The following is a 20,847-nucleotide window of genomic DNA, read 5'->3' as shown; positions in this document are numbered from 1 at the left end:
AATTTAGAGTAGGAGTTACTCAATATCATTGATGATAACTCTGCATAAAATGTTCAAAACGACGTATGTGACATTTCAGCTGAACCGAGAAAAGCGATGTTGAAAAATGGTAGTTGAATTTTAAATCGTATTTAAAAATACAAAAGTAAATTATTCTGTTCTCTTCACTAAATTTTTCAATTTGTGAGCACGCATCATATCATAAGGACACACTAGCAACTTTTAGCCACAAAAAGGACTTTTGAGCGAAAAAAACACTTACGTCGTTTTGAAATTGGATCGTGTACATTGGACAGTGTGATACGTCGTTATTTATGTTTGATTGGGTACATAGGTCGTTTTGCTTCTGTTTGTTATGTCGTTTTGGAAAAATTTCAGTGTTCTTTTGTCGTTTTCATATGCTTCAGGAACATCAAATGAAACTCTTATAACATTTTTAATCGAAAAATATGTTACATTCCAAGTATACAGTTCGTTATTGTGTTTTGCATAGAATTAGCACCAAAGGATGTAATCGAGTTTTAGATGATAATTGAATTTAATTAATAAAGCAAAACGCAGTGTAATTTTATTAATAATTTTAATTTCTTTTCTTAGTCATCAATGACACAATCGTATATGTCAGCCTCATAATCATCCGGTATATTTCTATTCGGTTTTCGTCCTTTCTTTGCAGGAGTCAAACATCGAAGTAATGTAATAATGTAATCGTTTTTTTAAATCGTTCAACTTCGCTGTAGATAGTGGAATCAAACTGGTCTCGATAGGCCTCATCAATTTCCCTTTCGGTTTTAATTTAGATGTATGAAAAATTTGAATCGCTGATAACGTATTTGAACCGCAGGAGTTTGGAGTTATATGCAAATACCATTGGGCTTTTGAATTTAAAATTTACTCCATACATTGTCGTTTTTGGAATAGTATATCGTTCTTCTAAATTTTTTATATCCAAAAAATCATTCAAATTCATTGGTATCACTTGGATTGGTTTTGTTCTTCGGATACCTGATATGAGCAGCTCCCATTCTCGGGGGGTTTCGATATTTATAATGGTGCTCGTTCAATAGCTGCATGCACACTATCGACTCCCATATGTCGGGTAGTGAATAAACTCGTGAATACTGCCTGCGTGAATTTATTACCTAAGCAGCAAGAAAAGTAAACAATTTTAGAAATAATAATTTATTGAATGTTACCCATACAACCTTTGAGCGAGCAGTCCGTTTTACTGCGATATGACTTGATATGAATTGGTTTCGCACAGAATTTTTAAGTTTAAAAAAATTCCTAAGGAGCGTTTCGCGAGTGTCATTCGAAAATTTGTCTTTACAGTTCATTCTGCAGTGGCAATCAGACCTGATGCGCCGACTGGGCTCTAAGATTACGTTAGTCCGCATGTGTGGGTGGACAGAGTTCTCACAGAGCGCAAGCGGACACGAGCGTACGGATTTCGGAAGAATGAACAAACCGGACACGAGTTTAACAAAGCACAAAACAGAGAAACTGTATTTATTGCACGCGGTATGCGAAGAATGTTGTAAGTGTTTTTTAGTTGTCAGTAGAACTTAATAAAGCACTGTGTTGCCAGAAGGACAGAATGAATGAAGGGATAGGAAACATCAATTATGGTGAGGGGTAAGACATTGGAAATTCCATCACTCCTCCTCAATCGTTAGACACCTCACCGCGATTCAGTTCCTTACCAATTAATCTCAATTGTTCCGCAAACTGTTGATGTTTTACGAAACCTAACGGCTTCGTAAGTATATCTGCTGGCATATGATTCGTAGGACAGTACTGAAGGTTTACCTCGTTTCTATTGCACAGATCTCGTACAAAATGATGTTTTGTTTCGATATGCTTCGAGCGCTTGCTGCATCTCTCTGAACGAGCGAAGCTGAGACATCCCTGATTGTCTTCATACACAACTGTAGGTCTAACTTGTTTTTCTCCAATATCCTCGAGTAAACGTCTTAGCCACACGACTTCTTGACAAGTTTCAGCCAACGCAACGTACTCAGCTTCCATCGTTGATAGCGTAACACAATTCTGCCGACGACTCGCCCAGCAAACAGCTCCTCCGCAGTAAAACACAACGTAACCCGTAGTCGATTTTCTCGTACCTATATCTCCTGCCCAGTCGGAATCCGAATAAGCCACCAACTCATCAGTGTCCTTATCACCAAGCTTCAATCGCCAATCTTTGGTACCTTTCAGGTATCGCACCACACGTTTCGCTGCAATCCAATCAGCATTCGTCGGGGCACTCAGCTTTCTACCAAGAATTCCAACACTCGTAGCAATATCCGGTCGTGCACACACCGCCACATAGAGAAGCGCGCCAACCACGCTCCTGTAATTTGTACCATCTTCGAACGGTTTACTATCAACCTCGTTTCTCAGATAGCCCTGGTCCATAGGAGTTCTTGTTGATTTCGCATCGCTTAGGCTTGTTTTCGACACTAATTTTTCAATGTAACTGGTCAAACTAAGACTGAAGACGTTGTTTTCCTTTCGAATTTCTAATCCTAGAAAATACTTGACATCGCCGAGATCAACGACTTCGAAATGTTCACTTATCTGCTTCAGAACGCGAGTTATTTCAGTCTCGCTCCCACATCCCATTAGAAAATCATCCACGTATACGATCAGGTATACTTTCTTACCATTCCTGTTAGCTACAAATAGACATGGATCTGCAGAACTTGCTTGAAACCCCAATTGTTTCAGAACACCGGTTAATTTCCGGTTCCAACACCGCGCGGACTGTTTCAGTCCATATATGCTTCTACGAAGCCGACAAACTATCTTCTCCTTGTCACGAACTTCATAGCCAGGAGGTTGACGCATGTAAATCTCCTCCTCTATGTCTCCGTAAAGATATGCTGTGCGCACATCCAAATGCCTCAGTATAAGGTTCCTTTTCGCAGCCAAAGCCAACAGAACTCTGAGCGTAGCGTGTTTAGTGACAGGAGCAAACACTTCGTCGTAATCGACGCCATAACACTGGGTAAAACCCTGAGCGACGATTCGAGCTTTATAACGAACAACTTCATTAGATTCATTCCGTTTTAGTTTGTAAATCCAACGACAGCCTATAACTTTCTTGTCCTTCGGAAGCGGAACTAAATCCCAAGTTCCATTCTGCTTGTGTGACATGATTTCACTTTCCATCGCTGCGGTCCATGAAAAACGGTCTGGACCAGAAACTGCTTGCTGGAACGATACTGGCTCTTGCACTTCCTGTGCTGCAATCCCTACCACGTAATCGGACAGTCGACTTGGTAGGACGTTCCGAGTGCGACGGTTTGGTTGATTTACATTTCTAGATTCTTCACTGTGTGTCTCGTTTTCTTCACTCTCTTCTTTCACAAAAAGAGGGTCTTCATCTGGATCATGATTGTTCACGTCATAGTAATCTTCTTTTTCACTTTCATCACTCACTGGTTCTTCATTTTCTTCATCAGTATCGGGCACATTATCTTCCATCATCTGCTGCTTTGTGTTTACTACCGAAAGTGGCCACTCAATCCAATTACTTGAAGAAGTATCACCGTTCCGTAACTCCAAATCTGTCCTATGCGATGATCCTCTGTCCATTTCTAAAAACCTTGCATCTCGGCTGATGGTAACTTTGTCAGTTGATGTGTCAACAAATCGGTAACCCTTGTGAACTTCAGAGTATCCAATAAACCGTAACTTTAGGGCTTTCCTGTCAAACTTACCACGTTTAACATCTGGAATGTGTACGTACGCTGGACAACCGTATACTCTCAAATGATTGAGTACCGGCTTTCTATCGTACCATTTTTCGTACGGAGTTTCGTTAATGGATCGCGAAGGCAGTCGATTTTGCAAATATGCAGCTGTCATGACTGCTTCGCCCCAGTACCGCTTGTGTAGATCTGCATCTAGAAGCATTGTCGTTGCCATCTCCTGCAGAGATCGATTCTTCCGTTCGGCTACACCGTTTTGTTGTGGTGTATACGCTGTGGTGTACTGTGCTTTAATGCCTTCTTTAGCAAAGAAAACTTGGAGGTCTTTATTCACGTACTCGCCTCCACCAACAGAGCGAATGATACGCGGCTTTCGATTAAATAGATTCTCAACATACCGAACGTACTCTTTGACTTTCTGCACCGCATCTGATTTCTTTTCCAGCAGATAAACAACGGTAAAACGGCTGTAATCATCAATCATTGTCATTAAAAAACGTTTACCACCAGGTGTCGCAACCCGCATAGGTCCACACAAGTCAGTATGAATCAGATCTAGAACTTGCGACGACGTTCTCTCCGCTGTTTTAGGAATTGGGTTCCTTGCTAGTTTCCCTTCTAAACACGGCTCGCAACACTCACGTATGCCACAATCGATAACATGTATACCGATGCCCAATTTTTCATCACAAATTCTTTTGATTGCATTAGGATGCCTATGTCCGAAACGACGATGCCACTGATGCTGACAGTTTTGATTGTGTACCTTACCTTCTGCTTTCATTGACGAATTCGCTAATTTCAGTCGGTACAAACAACCAGAACGTTCTCCTACTACCGCCAATGAGCCTGTAGCATCACGAATTTCACATCCGCCTTCCTTGAAAACGGCAGTAAAACCTTTTGCAGTCAACTTATCGACCGACACAAGACCACTTGTCAACGATGGAACGTATAAAACATCAGTAAGATTCACTTCGATTAATTCACCATCACCATTCACGCCAAGCAAAGTTCCATCGCCAAAACCTGCTGTTTGTGCAACTTTCCCATCGGCAAGATAAACATTCGGACCAACTTCTTTCTTTAACTCCGAGAAAAAACTTTCGTCACCAGTCATGTGACAACTGGCACCACTGTCAATAAACCACGACCCGCGTGGAGCACATCCGGCAAGAAAACACACACCACTGAAACTGTTCTTTGCTTGCTTAGCACTTGGTTTTTCATCGGGTTTCTTCTTTACTTCGTCACTTTTCTTCTGCTTCGTGAGCAATCGGCAATCTCGCCGCAAGTGACCTATTTTTCCACAGTGGAAACACTTTCGATCATGCACTGAACCATTTTGTTTCCCGTGCCTCGTTAAACTTTTCATTGCACTGACATCACTCTTCGAAACACAATTCTTCTCCTTTCGGCGCTCATATTCATCGAGCAACTTTGACTTCACTAGCTCCATAGTCAAGTCAACATCCGGTCGATTCTCTAAAGCTGTTACTAACACACTGTAAGAGTCCGGTAAACTACGAAGAATCATGGCGATTCGTAAAGATTCATCTAAATCTTGACCAGCTAATGAAAGTCTATCATACAGCTCTTCGATTTCCAGGAGGTGTTTCTCCATATCACCACTTTCACACAAGTTTAACGAGCACAATTTCTTCAACAAAGAAATACGAGAAGTCATTGTGGTCTTTTCATGGTACGCGCGTAACAGATCCCAAAAATCTTTCGCGGTATTTGCACTTTTCACTAGACTTAACTGACTGTCTTCTATGCACAAACCAATAGTAGCACGGGCTTTTTGTTCATCCTTATTCCAGGCAGCTGTCACCGGCTCCGGTTTCACGTCGACGATTACATACCAGAGCTCTTCGCGAATTAATAACATTTCCATACGGAATTTCCAGCTCTGCCAATTGCTATTATTGAGCTTCGCAAACGAAAGTTTGCCTGAGTCCGCCATCTTGCAATGCACGAAATAAAGCACTCGCGACGTGAAATTTCAACCAGCAATTTATACAAACTATTTCATACTATTTACACTATCCGAAATTTTATCTGGGCCCATAACCTGTGGGTGGACAGAGTTCTCACAGAGCGCAAGCGGACACGAGCGTACGGATTTCGGAAGAATGAACAAACCGGACACGAGTTTAACAAAGCACAAAACAGAGAAACTGTATTTATTGCACGCGGTATGCGAAGAATGTTGTAAGTGTTTTTTAGTTGTCAGTAGAACTTAATAAAGCACTGTGTTGCCAGAAGGACAGAATGAATGAAGGGATAGGAAACATCAATTATGGTGAGGGGTAAGACATTGGAAATTCCATCAGCATGTAGCTGACTCCCTTTTCTTTACGCAGTCTTTCAATTTTCTTATTGGTTGTTCTTTTTGGATAAGTGTACTGCGCTGCAGATGCTTTGCTTGTTTTTTTGTGTTTGAATCGTCGCACAGCTGTTGTAGGTATATTTTCGTCAGTGTCATATTCACTTTCATCGGCGTCCGATAAATTGTAACGATATTTCTCGAAACATTCGTTAATAGTAAAATCGTTCAACAATGTAACATCTCCTTCTGGAATCCAGTCTGAATCTTCGGAACAATTTCCAGTTTCTTCTGCACTACAATCAACAGTGCTTTTCGACTGGGATAATTTACATTCGGCTCGTAAATCTAAGGCCTCAAAGAACGTGGGATTAGTTCTTTTTTGTTCGATCTTTCGTTCGGTCCGTAAATCCAGTGGCTCGTGGAACATATTTTCGATTCCATTAAAGGAAGGAGCACAAGATATCGTAGCTGACGATGACAAGCCAAGGGAAACATTTAATTCCGTTCGTTCGTTTCGATTGCCGATTGGAGTCGAGGCAATAACATTGCTAATGGTGATATTATTACTCCAATAAGAATCTTCATGTCTACCACAGAAGTTGGAGACATCACGCATCGGATAGGCCGTTTGTGTTCTAGAAAGCCAGTTTGGTCCAGAAACATTAGTGGTAGCTACTTCTTCGAAGCAAGCTACAACACTTGGCACTAGATCCTTTTCCGATTTGTTCAGAGACCTTCCGCTTTGGGTTGACGAAGAATACATAGCGGCATCTAATTTCGAAAAAAATACATTAATTTCTTTTACACAACATTCTGTGTTTTTTACATACCTTATAGCAGTTCAAACCCATTTAATGCATCCATTTCTACCACCAGTCTCACTTAATTCACTTTTTAGGAAGAAAAAACTCAGAGAAATATTTTGTCGTAAGTGCCAATATTTTGATTTGTGTATGTTTTTTAACATTGGACAAAACATTGCCAATTGACGTATGAAGCATTGACGGTAATTTAACTTGCCTTTGACATACGTCATATGTGTTGCCAGGTTTTATAGCGAATCCATAATATGTAGAACAATGGCATTCGGGTAGTGCATAGATGAAAACAAACTTAACAAAATGCAATAAAAAACTCGGTTTGTTTACTTTTGTTACTTAGGTCGTAATGAACATTTTATACAGAACTACTCAATTTTTGACGTTTCCATGTATCATTTGAAAATGAGTAACTTGTACTCAAACTTTGAGTAACTTTTTCTAAGCGTGTAGAATGGTTTCAAATGTCAAATTGAATATTTTACGTGACGAAAATGAATGTTATACGAACATCCCCTAAAATGAATAGAGTCATCACATAAGGGCATATTCTGGAGTGTTCTAGTTCTAGATGCATAATTTATGTCAGTTTTAAAATTTAAATCTAGAAATTATAACAAAATAATCTGGCAGCCCCAGCAGCGCTTTATCTGTGTTTCAAATATAGAAAAATAGAACGGCAATGTATACCAGTTTTAAATTTGACAGTAGAACTGGTCGAATAAATAAAACTAAAACGGATTGCTGGGGATACGTTTGTTTCAGTTTCATTTACATTATAGACCACCCATATGAATCTTGCAGCTGCTGAATTTGCTCTAAGGTTTACGTGAATTGACCAAACGTCAAACAATCTACGTGAATTTCCAGTGTAAAAAAACTCGATTTTGAAAATGGCGAGCAGTGGCCCTCGAAGTGTAAGTAGTGTAAATATTTGCGAGTTATTTAATTACAATTTTTTACTCCATCGACCGGACCATTCCAGTATGAAAGTTTCCATGTGTTCAACTGGACCGAGTGCCTGCGTGAGTCCGGAAGTTTACCCGCTCCTGCCGAATGCTTCAAACAGGCCGTCGGTATGAAGCTAGAGACACTGGAACCATGTAATGCGACTTCAACCTGCATCGGTAGTGTTGTGGGAGTTCTTGGATCTTAACTGCGGCTTCGGTTGGATGGCAGTGACAACATGAACGATTTCTGGAGGCTTGTCGATTTGAGATACCACGACGTTATTAGTTGCTTTTTAAGCCATTGGAATTATATGACAATTTTTTGATATAAATGTTTTATATTTCATGGCATTTTTCATTTCATAGATTTATATCAAAATCTGGAATCTCCCTTTCGACTTCAACCAATATATAAAATAGTAATTTTCTGGTATCTAAATTTGATACGAACTGATAGATGAATGTGAAATGAACAGTACATTACATTTTACCTATGAAACACGTAACTTTTACTGGATTATGTATAAAACAGCTTTTAAATGCCAGTCCATTAAAACCTACGTGAAAAGTAGGGTGGAAAATATTCACTTAACTTTTCACGTAATTATAATATGATTATTATTTTGAGTGTAGTAGAAGTTGAAGAAAAAATTTTTTTCATAAATTTGTGATTGTGAAATTGTGAAAAATAATCTGTGCAAAATAATTGCACGTTTCCAATAATCATGTATAATTGCCACAATGACGCCAAAATGAAATGTCGAGGCCCTGCTTGTTTAGAGATGATACTTTCAGTAAAAGAGATGATACTTTCAGTAATCGCTAAGAATTTTGTTAATTACTTTTTAGCGATTTTTTTTATAAAAATCATAGTAGCTGTGGTAGAAAATGATTTTACTCTGTGGTGGTAACGTTGATCCGAATTTTTTGTGCGAAAACTAACAAAAACTAAAGGATGAAGCATTCAATTTAGTTCATTATCTTTTTTTAAATGCCGTAAAAAACAAGTATCGTGCAAAAAACAAACGGTACTTGATCTATATATTCTAGTACTCGATCAACATTACACTTGCCTCTGTTTACAACAATGTTGATCCGGTTAAACGTAACCTTGTACAATTTCACACATTTCTAATGATTTTTCATATTTAATCGCAGTTTACGCTAAAAAAAGTAGTGTTGAATTTGAAATCGATTTTCTCCTACTTCGAGTTTCATTTCATTGCTGATATTTGCACTATTGAATAAACGAAAAAATGTTGCAAATCGTTGCAGCTGATATGAACATGTTTAGAATAATCTTCCATTTCTTGTTTTTCCGTTTTTCATTTGCAGGTTTGCGACAATGTGCATATTGGCACATTGCCGTAAAACTGAAATTTAAAGGTGCTGCTTGTTTAGAGATGATACTTTCAACGCATAAAAATAGTTACTCAAAAATGAGTAAGATCTCATTTATTGAGCAATTTGACGTCTCTGTTACTCACACCGATGCAGAGTGCGCAGATGTATTCATATACGAAATTAGAATGTGTGCGAGCCGAAGTCAAAGTTTGTTGTGGGTTCAATTTTACACTGAGGCAGGGTTGCTGAAATTCGCCTCACGCAACTCATTAACGTTCATCGCCTGCGAACGATTCAAGAACGGAGGCAGCAAAGCATGTAATGCCGGACGAGGCAAAAGCTATGCTCAATATGTGACTGCCTGAGCGACTCGCAAGAGAGAAGAGATCTTGCTTTTCATGCTTGTTGCTATTCCGCCGTGAGCCATTCTCAACCATTTCAAGAGCAGGTATCATCAGGAACGAGTAGCGCTTACATTGAGTCAATTTTTGACTCACTGCGAGTCAAAATGCCAGCAATCATGAATGCAAGTGTACGAAAAAAATTGAAGACAAAAATTAGCGATGCGATGGAAGCAATTTTTTATTTTGCTTAGTTTAATTGTCTCGTAGATATTTCCCTGATAAAAAGTGTGCGTTGAACATCACAAATTAGCTAGGAAAACTTTAAACGTAATATCATTACTTATTATTGGAAGATGGCGAAACGATTGGGTTGGATAAAAATTAAACTGATAAATAAAACTGATAGTCTACTTCAAAACGTCGTTTAAAATCGTATACTAATGTACATATAATGTACTTCCTACTGCAATAAAACTAATGAAACAGTTTATTCAGATTTCACCGAATACTATTCTCACGTTCGTACTCCGTGCTGTTGAAATTTTGCGGCAAGTAATGGCAGATAGATTTTATAAAAGCTGGAGTTGAATCACCTGAGGGCAATCACTTTTGTAAAGTGAAAATTTTGCAGTTTATATGGCTTATATAAGAAATAAAATAAAAGGAATTATTTTCCACATATAACTGTAGCAACACTTTTGATTCTCTTTCGGGTTGGTTTGATATTTATTTTATTTATGATTTTGAAAATGGACTGAAATATCTACAGTGATATTTTTTAAAATCACATATGATTATGAATGATCAAGTCCAATACGCAATATCAATATGCAATGCAAATAGAGTGACAAAAATATATTCTGAATATTGATTATAGAGGCAAGTCTAATCTTTTAATTTCAGGGATGATTTATTTTCTCATATTTTTAATCTATTAAACACAATTTAACGCTTCTTCGCATAGATTTGATTTATAGAAGTAATAGGAGTGCAGGGTTTTCCACAACGTTTGAACCTACTGAGACGCCATGTAATTGCTTGCTCTGATAAAATCAAAGCAATTAAGAAGAATGGCTAACAAAGAAATAGTCATTACTAACTAAATACTCATTCAGCATCTTTTACCATACATCTACGCAAATTATCGATTAGAATAACTGTACTACGATCAGGAAATTAAGACTTTTAAATTGAGAATCACGGTTGTGGTTCCGGCCAACTGCCACAGGATGTCGAAGCATTTTGTAAAACGCAACATAAAATTGGAGGAATAGATGTTCCATTGAAATTTACTTTTGCATTTTTGTATCGCCTTATTAACTTAGTCATATTTTAATGCATTCATTAAATTTTTGCATTTAATATTATCATTTTTGGAGTTTCACAAAACTATTGCCTCGTAAGTTTTGCTTCCAAAAGCAAACAGCAAAATAATAACGTAATGTGATATCAGTTGAGAAATTGATGAGCTGAAATCAAATTAAGATTACAATCTGATATTGCTGTCAAAAATGTATTGAAAATAAAATGTTCTACAATTGACTCCCGAAGTGATCGGTTTAGCTTTTTTTTAAAAAAGAACATCCGCTAGAAGAAATTGTAAATTCAATTTCATAACATTTTACAATATTCATATTACAGAGGAAACGATTTCAATTTGAAAAATAACACAATCCGCGTGGTTTATCGATTTGTCAGATAGTGCGATTTAGAATTTTTGTTACTCATATCACACATTCAGTTTTGAAACTACTCATTGTATTATTTACCTTAAAACTGTGTTGAGCAAAAAAATTTTTACGTGAATACTTCAAGGATCACATACAAAGAGTCCAAATGAAATATGATTCTGTTATCACATAATCAGGAGATAGTAGGAGAATATAGGATCAAGAAAAAAATATGCATTTAATTCCACTTTATTTAACGTCACTAATGTCACGAGACAGATAATTTTGTTGTGTTTGATTGTATGATACTTGATTTTTAGATATTTATTTCGTTATTGGAAACTGCGGAAGGTCTTCATTGCACGATTATCCATGGCACAGTTTCCAACAAGTAACTGTAGAGAGTTTGTTTGTTTTTGATAATAATACAAAATATCATTCTTCAGTAAAATCTTATGTTGGCCTCCAAATTAGTGCCTTATACAAAACTATAGAAGTTCTATTTCGGTTTTAGTTTCTATTATATTGTATATTGCCCTGTATATTGAATGTGACGGAATTATTTGGTGTTTATGGTTCTTCTAATATTTGTACGAACTGATAGTGTTTATCATCAAAGTTGGTCTCAACTTTTTTGGTAGTTGACTTGGTTCGACACAACTTGTCTCGAAGTTAATACAAATACTATTAGTTTATTATGAATGATTGAAATTAAAAGCAATCATCACATATGTTTATAATTATTAAGGAAACGATCGTCGAATGGCTTTGTAATCGGTATATAAATAGTGTCACGATCATGAGAAACAATAATAATTGACAAAAACTTGGGACTATTACTTCTCAGGCATAATAAACAACCCTACATTCGACCGAATGAAAAATACCAATTTGGCATTTCGAATGAGATATAATTTGTTTGGAAAAGTCGAACTCGATCGAAACACAAAATGAATTTATTATAGAACTACGGAATAGGAGTGAAAGTTACATATTTACGACACAAAAAAACGCTCCATTAATAACCCTTTACAGTTTGATGTTTAATCAATAACATATTCTGGTAGGTATCAAAGTTGTCCCTAACGCTACAAATCACGATTAAAGTATAGCAAACACCGAAGAAATGTGCAGTGAAGACAATTCAAAAAGATTCGACATCTTTCTTATAAGCTTTATACAGGAATAAAATTTCATCCTGGGCGGTCATTCAGTTGTACCGCCATACGTCGCAGAGAACGAATCACCGTGAGTAGAAAATTCGACTCAACGCGAGTCATCATCACCACCGAATAGCTTTCTACCTAAATGCTTCGAAACGAACTCACTGCGAGCGAACAGAGTGCATATATGATGCTTGCTTGCTTTGCCAAGCGGTTCAATTCTCTGAGTGGAAGGAAAGAATGAATAAAGCAGACACGGAATATATACAAACTGCTCGCCGCACGGGTAGCATCGCCGGTGAAGAGAATAGTTCACGAGTAATGTTTCATTGATAGGATCAGCAACCTTGCACTGAGGTAGAACATTTTTGACTCAAATTATACACTGCGAAAAATTCATATAGAATTTCGTAAGCTATGATCTAATGAACCAAGTAGAAGACAGTTCCATTACGTTTCATGAACGATTTTATTTCTTTCTCAACTGCTCTCTTGACATTGCAGTGTTTTTTATTGCATATATGTCTTCAATAATTGACACGATGCGGCTCGACAAAATTCACTGGGTTATTCCGACATACTCACACTAGCATTAACCTTTCAACTGCTGAGAATAGCCACACCAACACATTCGCACGTGGATTGGTCTATAGAAAAAGTGGATTTTAGAAGTAACTCCTTAGTTAGTCGAATTTCAGTTCTTCCACTGGAAACGATTTTTGGGTAAAATCTACTCATTTACTGAGTAATGCTTTATTTGCTCATGTGCCAAAAAAGAGTAAATTTGCCTAAAATTGCTCCTTTTTTCAATTGTATTGTATTAAATTATTAGGTAATTGACACGCAATACATAAAATAATTATACTGTGTTTATTTATTATTCCGTTTACAATTGATTTCTAACTTCGATATATCATATCAAGTGTCGATCGTTTGGAGTAGTGTGTCAATCGCAGCTTAAGGGCTGAGGACAGTACAGTAAAGTGGTAGGTTTTTTGCTATTTTCCCGTTTCAAATAAAATTTTCTTGGAAACGGTGCAGAATATAGAAAAACCCACCTGACAATGTTTTTGAAATTTAGTTGAGAATATTCTGTGAAATTTTCAGAATGATTCATCGAGTTTAGCGGTCATGTTGTATTTTTTTTCTAACTGAAGAACTGCTGAAAATTGGAACGCTCGGAAATGCATACCTCTACTTGCTCATCGAATATATCGGCTTTGAAGGCTTGTATCATAAATCTACCGAGACAAAGTCTAGATAATTTAGTTTAGATGCGATTAGTACATAAAAACATATACGTTATCGCAAAAAAAATAAAGTCTTGTATTTTTCTGCGAAACAAAGTCAGTTTCAATGCATCCGCCATTTTCTTCGCTTTGATTTTCTGATAGGATTCTGAAAGAGGAGAGAGAAATAAAATTGGCTCGACAACACACAGACGTTTCATTATATATAAACACATTTTTTGTTTCGCATTCAATATGTGAAAGTTTAATATTTTTTGTCGTGAATACGACTTACTTTACTATGGGGCGCCTTTTCAAAATTAGCCATATGGAAGAATGGGCAGAACTTAATCGTGAATATCTCGATTTGTATTAATGGTAGCAACATAATTCTTTCACCATTTCATCAAAAATATGATCAGGAATTCAGGATAATATTTTGAACAGTGTGCGATAACCACAAACAACTCAAAAATTAAGTTTTCTTAAAATTTGAAAACAACGCGGAAAATTCTTCACTTTCGCTTGGGTTTTTCGCGCAAGGACGACGATTTTGAGGTAGTCAGGCACATATCTTCAACTGAATGCGTATAAAAGGGGAACCGTGGTCGAAAATCGATCATTTCTTTTCGTGCGTTCGATGGAAGCAGACGTCGTGGGAGTGGAATCATCAACCAGCAGCGACGGAGAATGCACCTTCTGCGTGGTTACAACCTCAAACGCTCAGGTCGCATCTCTCATTCGCTTGCTGGCCATCAAGGCGAGAACCAGCAGCGACTGAAACTGGATTCTGAGTCTGTTATTGGATCTAAATTTAGGTCTTGAACTCAGGGTCCAGTTCTCTATTCCAGACTTCTATTCGGTTCTTCTTAAAACCATAAGATTACTCCTAAAAAATTATGCGGAATTTACTTTACTGTACCTCTATACAACCCATTTTTGTCGACGACAACCCATTTTTGTACGACTTACTTTACTATGGGGTGCCTTTTCAAAATTTACCCTCTGAGAGAGTGATAAGAATCAGAACGCGTTCTAAGGAAGAGAACAAAATATCTGCTGCTGTACAACAAATCGTCCGGGAAAAATGTTCCGAAAAGTGGTGAATATTGCAGTGAGTTCCTCAATTTGGTCCTTGTGAATGCTAGAAACGAGTCCCTTCAGCATATTGATAGTTTCTTTCAATAAAATATGCAAATCCGAAATGAAATAATCGACATTAAAATTCTGTATGCGGCTAGCCGTTAGGACCGCCCATTAGTGAAAAAGCTACAAATGAAGTCAGGTAGAAACAAGCCTTTCAACAAAACTTGAATCAGTTTGGATTGTATCGCCACTGCGAGCAGATGTGTTTTGTGTCATCTGCACGCTTTCGACAAGAGCGATTACGTCACAGCTGCCAGTCATTAGCATTGGGAAAAAAACAACGATGGAGAGCATTGCACAATATCAGCCGTTCTAATGGCTCTAAAAGTTTTCTAAAGAACTATTAGGATTTGTTGTTCGCAAATCGTAGGGAAATATCCTCAGTTTACTACAATTCAAGAACAGTTTGCTTAGATTTGTGCACTTTTCGCTGTGTGAAACTCACAGTAATCGAGATCAAGTGAAGCCTTCTTTGTTTTTGCGAAAAATGTTCCAGAGTCTAATGTCGTAGAGAATTACGCAATTTGACTTTTCTGAATGCTAGAAACGAGTCCCTTCAGCATATTGATAGTTTCTTTCAATAAATTATGCAAATCCGAAATGAAATAATCAACAATTAAATTCTGAATGCGGCTATTTTTATAGCCGTTAGGACCGCCCATTAGTGAAAAAGCTACAAACGAAATCAGGTAGAAACAAGCCTCTCAACAAAACTTGAATCAGTTTGGATTGTATCGCCACTGCGAGCAGATGTGTTTTGTGTCGTCTGCACGCTTTCGACAAGAGCGATTACGTCACAGCTGCCAGTCATTAGCATTGGGAAAAAAAACAACGATGGAGAGCATTGCACAATATCAGCCGTTCTAATGGCTCTAAAAGTTTTCTAAAGAACTATTAGGATTTGTTGTTCGCAAATCGTAGGGAAATATCCTCAGTTTACTACAAATCAAGAACAGTTTGCTTAGATTTGTGCACTTTTCGCTGTGTGAAATTCACAGTAATCGAGATCAAGTGAAGCTTTCTTTGTTTTTGCGAAAAATGTGAAAAAGGGGAATGCGTGCATAATTCATACAATTGATATTCGGAAGTGTTAAGCAACATGTCAGTTGTTTTCGTATTCACGACATCCAGTTATGTCTCTGACATTACCCACCCGCCTTTTTATTGTTCATTGGAATGTATAGCAGAGTAACTTATGTTTGTTCGGGATCTGTATCAATGAAATAAATTGACGTAAATTTCACACAGATTTCGAATAAAAGAACTAATAATTACATTGAGTTCAACGATGTTCATCACTCAAATTTTAGGAATTTTTCAGGGCTTCAGATGCAAAATTTTTTTAAATATTTTTGAAGCAATGTTCAGTCTATGGATATATATATATATATATATATATATATATATATATATATATATATATATATATATATATATATATATATATATATATATATATATATATATATATATATATATATATATATATATATATATATATATATATATATATATATATATATATATATATATATATATATATATATATATATATATATATATATATATATGCTGAAGAGCGAGATAGACAACGAATATTTTCAATGAATTCGTCTCAACGTTGTGGTAATGGAAAAAAAATAAATTCAGTAAGACGACACGAGTTATGGTGAAAATGTAAAGATAACGCAAGATATGGTTGACACTAAAATGGAGGAATATAAGGAACAATTTAATTTCTATTTAAAATTTCAACAACAGCCGACGTGATCATGCGTGGGCGAAAAGTAGTCGGGAAGTTTTCAATTTACAGTCCTTAATTTCCTCCTACAGTCCTTTTCTAGCTTCAAACGAATATACTTGTACGCGATCCTCAGTTTACAAAAGCAGCAAGACTTGCTAAGGGTAGGTTTTTACTATCTAACATACCGTTCATCATTAATACCAAAAAACAAGACACACTGTAAATCTGTGTCCTCTGTATCTCAGAATAATAAAATTATTCGAAAAGTGTTGTCGGTTCAAGACATAGCCAGATCGTACTTATTAAAAAAACAGATATTAGGTCTTCAAAGTGTGTAATTTTTATTGCACAAAAAGTCCCGTGCCTGTGCGTGGTAGTTGGTGGTTAGAACATACATTTGTTTCTGTTATTTTGATATTTCATAGAATTTTTTTGTCAGGGTTATCTGAAGATGGAATGAGCATGTTTCTACCTATGCGAATAGATTTACAAAACAAAAAGTAAGCCTTTTCCACTATGAGAGAAGCTCAAATCCAGACAAGCAATTTTGGCTTCAAAATTGTAAGTGGAAAGATCAAGAGTGATGCGAGTATTATCATGGAAGCACAAGCTTCAATGTATTTTATGGGTGTAACAACTTGTCTTATCGTGTTCGTGAATAGTAACTTCAATGATGATATAGAATCAGATCACGTCATCATTCAGGAAGATTTCTACTGTAAAAAATTGAGCCTAAACTGGAGATATTTGTTAAAAAAAAGGATGTCGTTAAAAAAATATCATAAAAAAATAATTTATGAAGAAGTATAATAATTTCCTATGAAATATTAGTATCTCTATATTTAAAACATTCCAACATTTATACATAGTTATATCAAAAATTTAAGTTCTTTACCGAAAAAAATAGTTTCATAAAAAAAATTCAGGTGGCTGATTTCGCGTGTATATATATATATATATATATATATATATATATATATATATATATATATATATATATATATATATATATATATATATATATATATATATGTATATATATATATATATATATATATATATATATATATATATATATATATATATATATATATATATATATATATATATATATATATATATATATATATATATATATATATATATATATATATATATATATATATATATATATATATATATATATATATATATATATATATATATATATATATATATTAAACACAAATCGTTATGAATACAACCTAACCTAACCTAACCTAACGTTCAGACATTTCAAGCCCAATGATTATGCTTGGAGGATAGAAGTATTCATAATGGTTTTTCTTTTGATGTTTGAATAAAATATGTTCTGCATTAATAACGATTTGATTCATTAATTTATTAACCGATCAGGAAACCCCTTGCAGATATCGCGATAATGATTACATGCCCGCAATTCAACTTGGTTTATCATAAGACAGACATAAAACAAAATCCTTGGAGGCAGTACTGCTGACTCAACTGTATATCAGTTATCGGCAGTTTACCTGATGTGAAACAATTTGTTATTCCCAAATGCGTATCCACCGTGTGACGTACATCGAACCCTCATATATTCGTACTAAATAAGCTGCATAGATGCATATGAACAACCAAGATTTATACGTAGAATACGGAATATTAGGAGGAAAAGGATTTCGAGTGCATCGAATAACTAAGTTTTAGTTCACGATAATTCGGATAACTCAATACTTTAATACTTTTAAAATACTTTTACGGTCCTACTTCTAGTATGAGCGACTTATCTGCATATGCGTTCATTATGATAAATTTTAACTCAGATAAAAATACGATAAAACAACCTCCACCGAGAAACATTGTTAACTTGATGCGCCGATGCTCGTATTATAGTTTGCTCATTCGAGTGAATTACAAAAAATGTTGGGATGTGTCGTCAATTAGGGACGAATTTTACTTTTGAAGTTGACATTTAAATCCACGTTACTATTTATGATTTCTGTAACCGATTGCTCAGAAACTAAGAAATGAATTATATAATTGAATAATTTGAACTGAGCCTTTAGTTTGTTCATGTTAGTCTTATTTTATTGATTGACAGTGTAACGTTAATTGAAAATTTATTCGCTCGTGGTTACACTCATATACATGGGTGATGCGCAAACATCAAACAGTCCATGAATATCAACTGCCTTAAAGAAATGATAATGAAATTTTATGTGCAGAATGGCATGCAAAATAACAAACGATTATCAGATTATAAATTTTGTTCGATGGTTTACTTTCCTCAACTGAAGTGTACACGGAGTCCAAAAAATACATGATTTCTTCTAGATATTCTACTACATTTACTACTAGAATCCCAATCATTGAGAGGATAGCAGTGAACAATTCTTTCTTTACTCACATTACTGTGAACCTTCAGAATTGCCGAAATACTTTTTATTTAATCAAAATCGGTGCAGTCATCTCGAAGAAAATAAATTGTTTTTTTTTCATACACAGTTACAGACATTTTACAACCAGAACAAACTAATTTAAATGGCATAATATACTTAACCCTCTGCGCCTCGGTTGATTATAGAGCCTTGCTAAAAAACAATGTAAAACATGCTTACTTTCACACATGCGAATACACAGAAATATTCACACGCATATATGTATATACATGTACGCAAACAAACTAATTTATATAACATATAATCATCTGGAATAAACAATCCACGTAATGTCCAACCCATACGATAGAGTTATATGATAAAAAACATCTCATCAAAATAATAAAATGTATGCTGGCAGCCCGGTACAGTTTACTCATATACGCCCACTTGTACGCAGCGGGCAGATTTTCCCCCAGACTGCTGCCCACATTATCAGATCCGAATGGATTCCGAATCAATTCCGAATCGGCGAGAAATTTTCATTCGGAATTTCATGTGGAAATCATAATGGATTCCGAATCAATTCCAATTCCAGTGCAACAACCGATTCCGAATGAACCGGTTCGCCTACAACCGGTTGATTCGGAAATCATTCGGAATTGAGTGAGAAGATGCGGACTGAATTGTCAATTCGTTTTCTTCTTCTTTTTTTCTGATTTTGCACGTTTTCGTGCTGATTTTCAGTTTATTTTTAAACGAAAACATTATATAACTGAATATACAAATTTAAATCTTCATGTTTTTCGGATATACAGAACTAGTAAATAACAAGTTCTTCTTAGAATCCCAACATAAACTATTGAAATTCGTTGGAAATTAACAAAACGGCCTACCTTAGTCAGCATCATCCATTCTTCTAGCTGGAGTGTAGTGAAATGGCTTAAGTCGCTTAAATTTCACACTAACACATTCATAAAATGAGCGAATATTCAATAACATTTATAATGTCACTGTCAATTAGGTTGATCGAGCAGCCAACTCAGGCGAAAATTCTAGCACTGAACCGATCGAGCACTAAAAAATCATGCAGTCGAGTAAGAATTCATTGCTCATTCCGTCATTTCGATAATGTGGGTGGTTATGTCTGCCAGCCATTTTGCCGGAATTCGCCAGAACTCCGGCAAAAGTCTGGCATCGATTCCGGCAGAGAATTTCGCCTAGCGGTTACCCGCTTGTAAGGAATTCTTCCTGAATGAAAACTCAATTCTGTAGGGTAAAATAAAAAACAACCTTTTCTTAGCAGGTTGGTCCAGTGCAAAACCTGCGTTGGATTATTTGTGAGACGTTGAACCGCATCGTTTCATTTCGCGTCAATACCCATTAAAATTAATTCAATAAAAGGAGCATTAAATCGCTATTTAAAAAAATCTTCAAAGGTGCATCTTTAATTTCATAATGTCCCGCAGTACAAACTACAGACGTGCTTATAGAGAATTGCAAACTATAGTACGCATGGAAGAAGGAATTGATCAAATAAACTCAAATTCAATTATGTCAAATGAGACACAGCAGCTAAGAAGTGACGATTTTGTTGTAATAAGTGATAACTCTTCACAGCCACTTTATACTAGTGAAACCGTCATCATAGGAACGGACGAGACTATTATTAACACGTTTATCGATCAATGTGAGCCGAGAAGGTATCTTTCGGATTCAGACTTAGAAGATGAAAGTTTCGAAGAAGCTGATGTGGCGATAAAATTTGCAACATGGTCAACCCAATATTTATAATATTTCCAGAACAGCCGTGAATGACTTACTTAGCTGGTTCAAACATAACTATTTTCCATTTCTCCCAAGCAACATCCAAACTTTAAGAAAAAGAGCACATACTATTGATGCACCTATCCGCAATATGGGGTTCGGGAAGTTTTTATATTTATATTTCATTTATATTTCATGAGCTTGAACGATGTTAGCTTCTAGTCAAAATCGTTGGTTATCACACAA

The 20,847-nt window shown here is 36.0% G+C and overlaps 1 long non-coding RNA gene across 1 annotated transcript; it reads right to left on the bottom strand.

Moving 5' to 3' along the window:
- Positions 1 to 1,053: 1,053 nt before the first annotated feature.
- On the bottom strand, positions 1,054 to 1,358 carry LOC131430899 (uncharacterized). Its single transcript, XR_009229582.1, has 2 exons — positions 1,206 to 1,358; positions 1,054 to 1,142 (listed from the first exon to the last, which is right to left on the bottom strand). It is a non-coding gene; the product is annotated as an uncharacterized LOC131430899 (long non-coding RNA).
- Positions 1,359 to 20,847: the final 19,489 nt, after the last annotated feature.

This window comes from Malaya genurostris, chromosome 2, assembly GCF_030247185.1.
Source record: "Malaya genurostris strain Urasoe2022 chromosome 2, Malgen_1.1, whole genome shotgun sequence".
NCBI lineage: Eukaryota > Metazoa > Arthropoda > Insecta > Diptera > Culicidae > Malaya > Malaya genurostris.
Note: the sequence above shows the minus strand (reverse complement) of the source record. Positions and strands in the feature narration are given on the sequence as shown.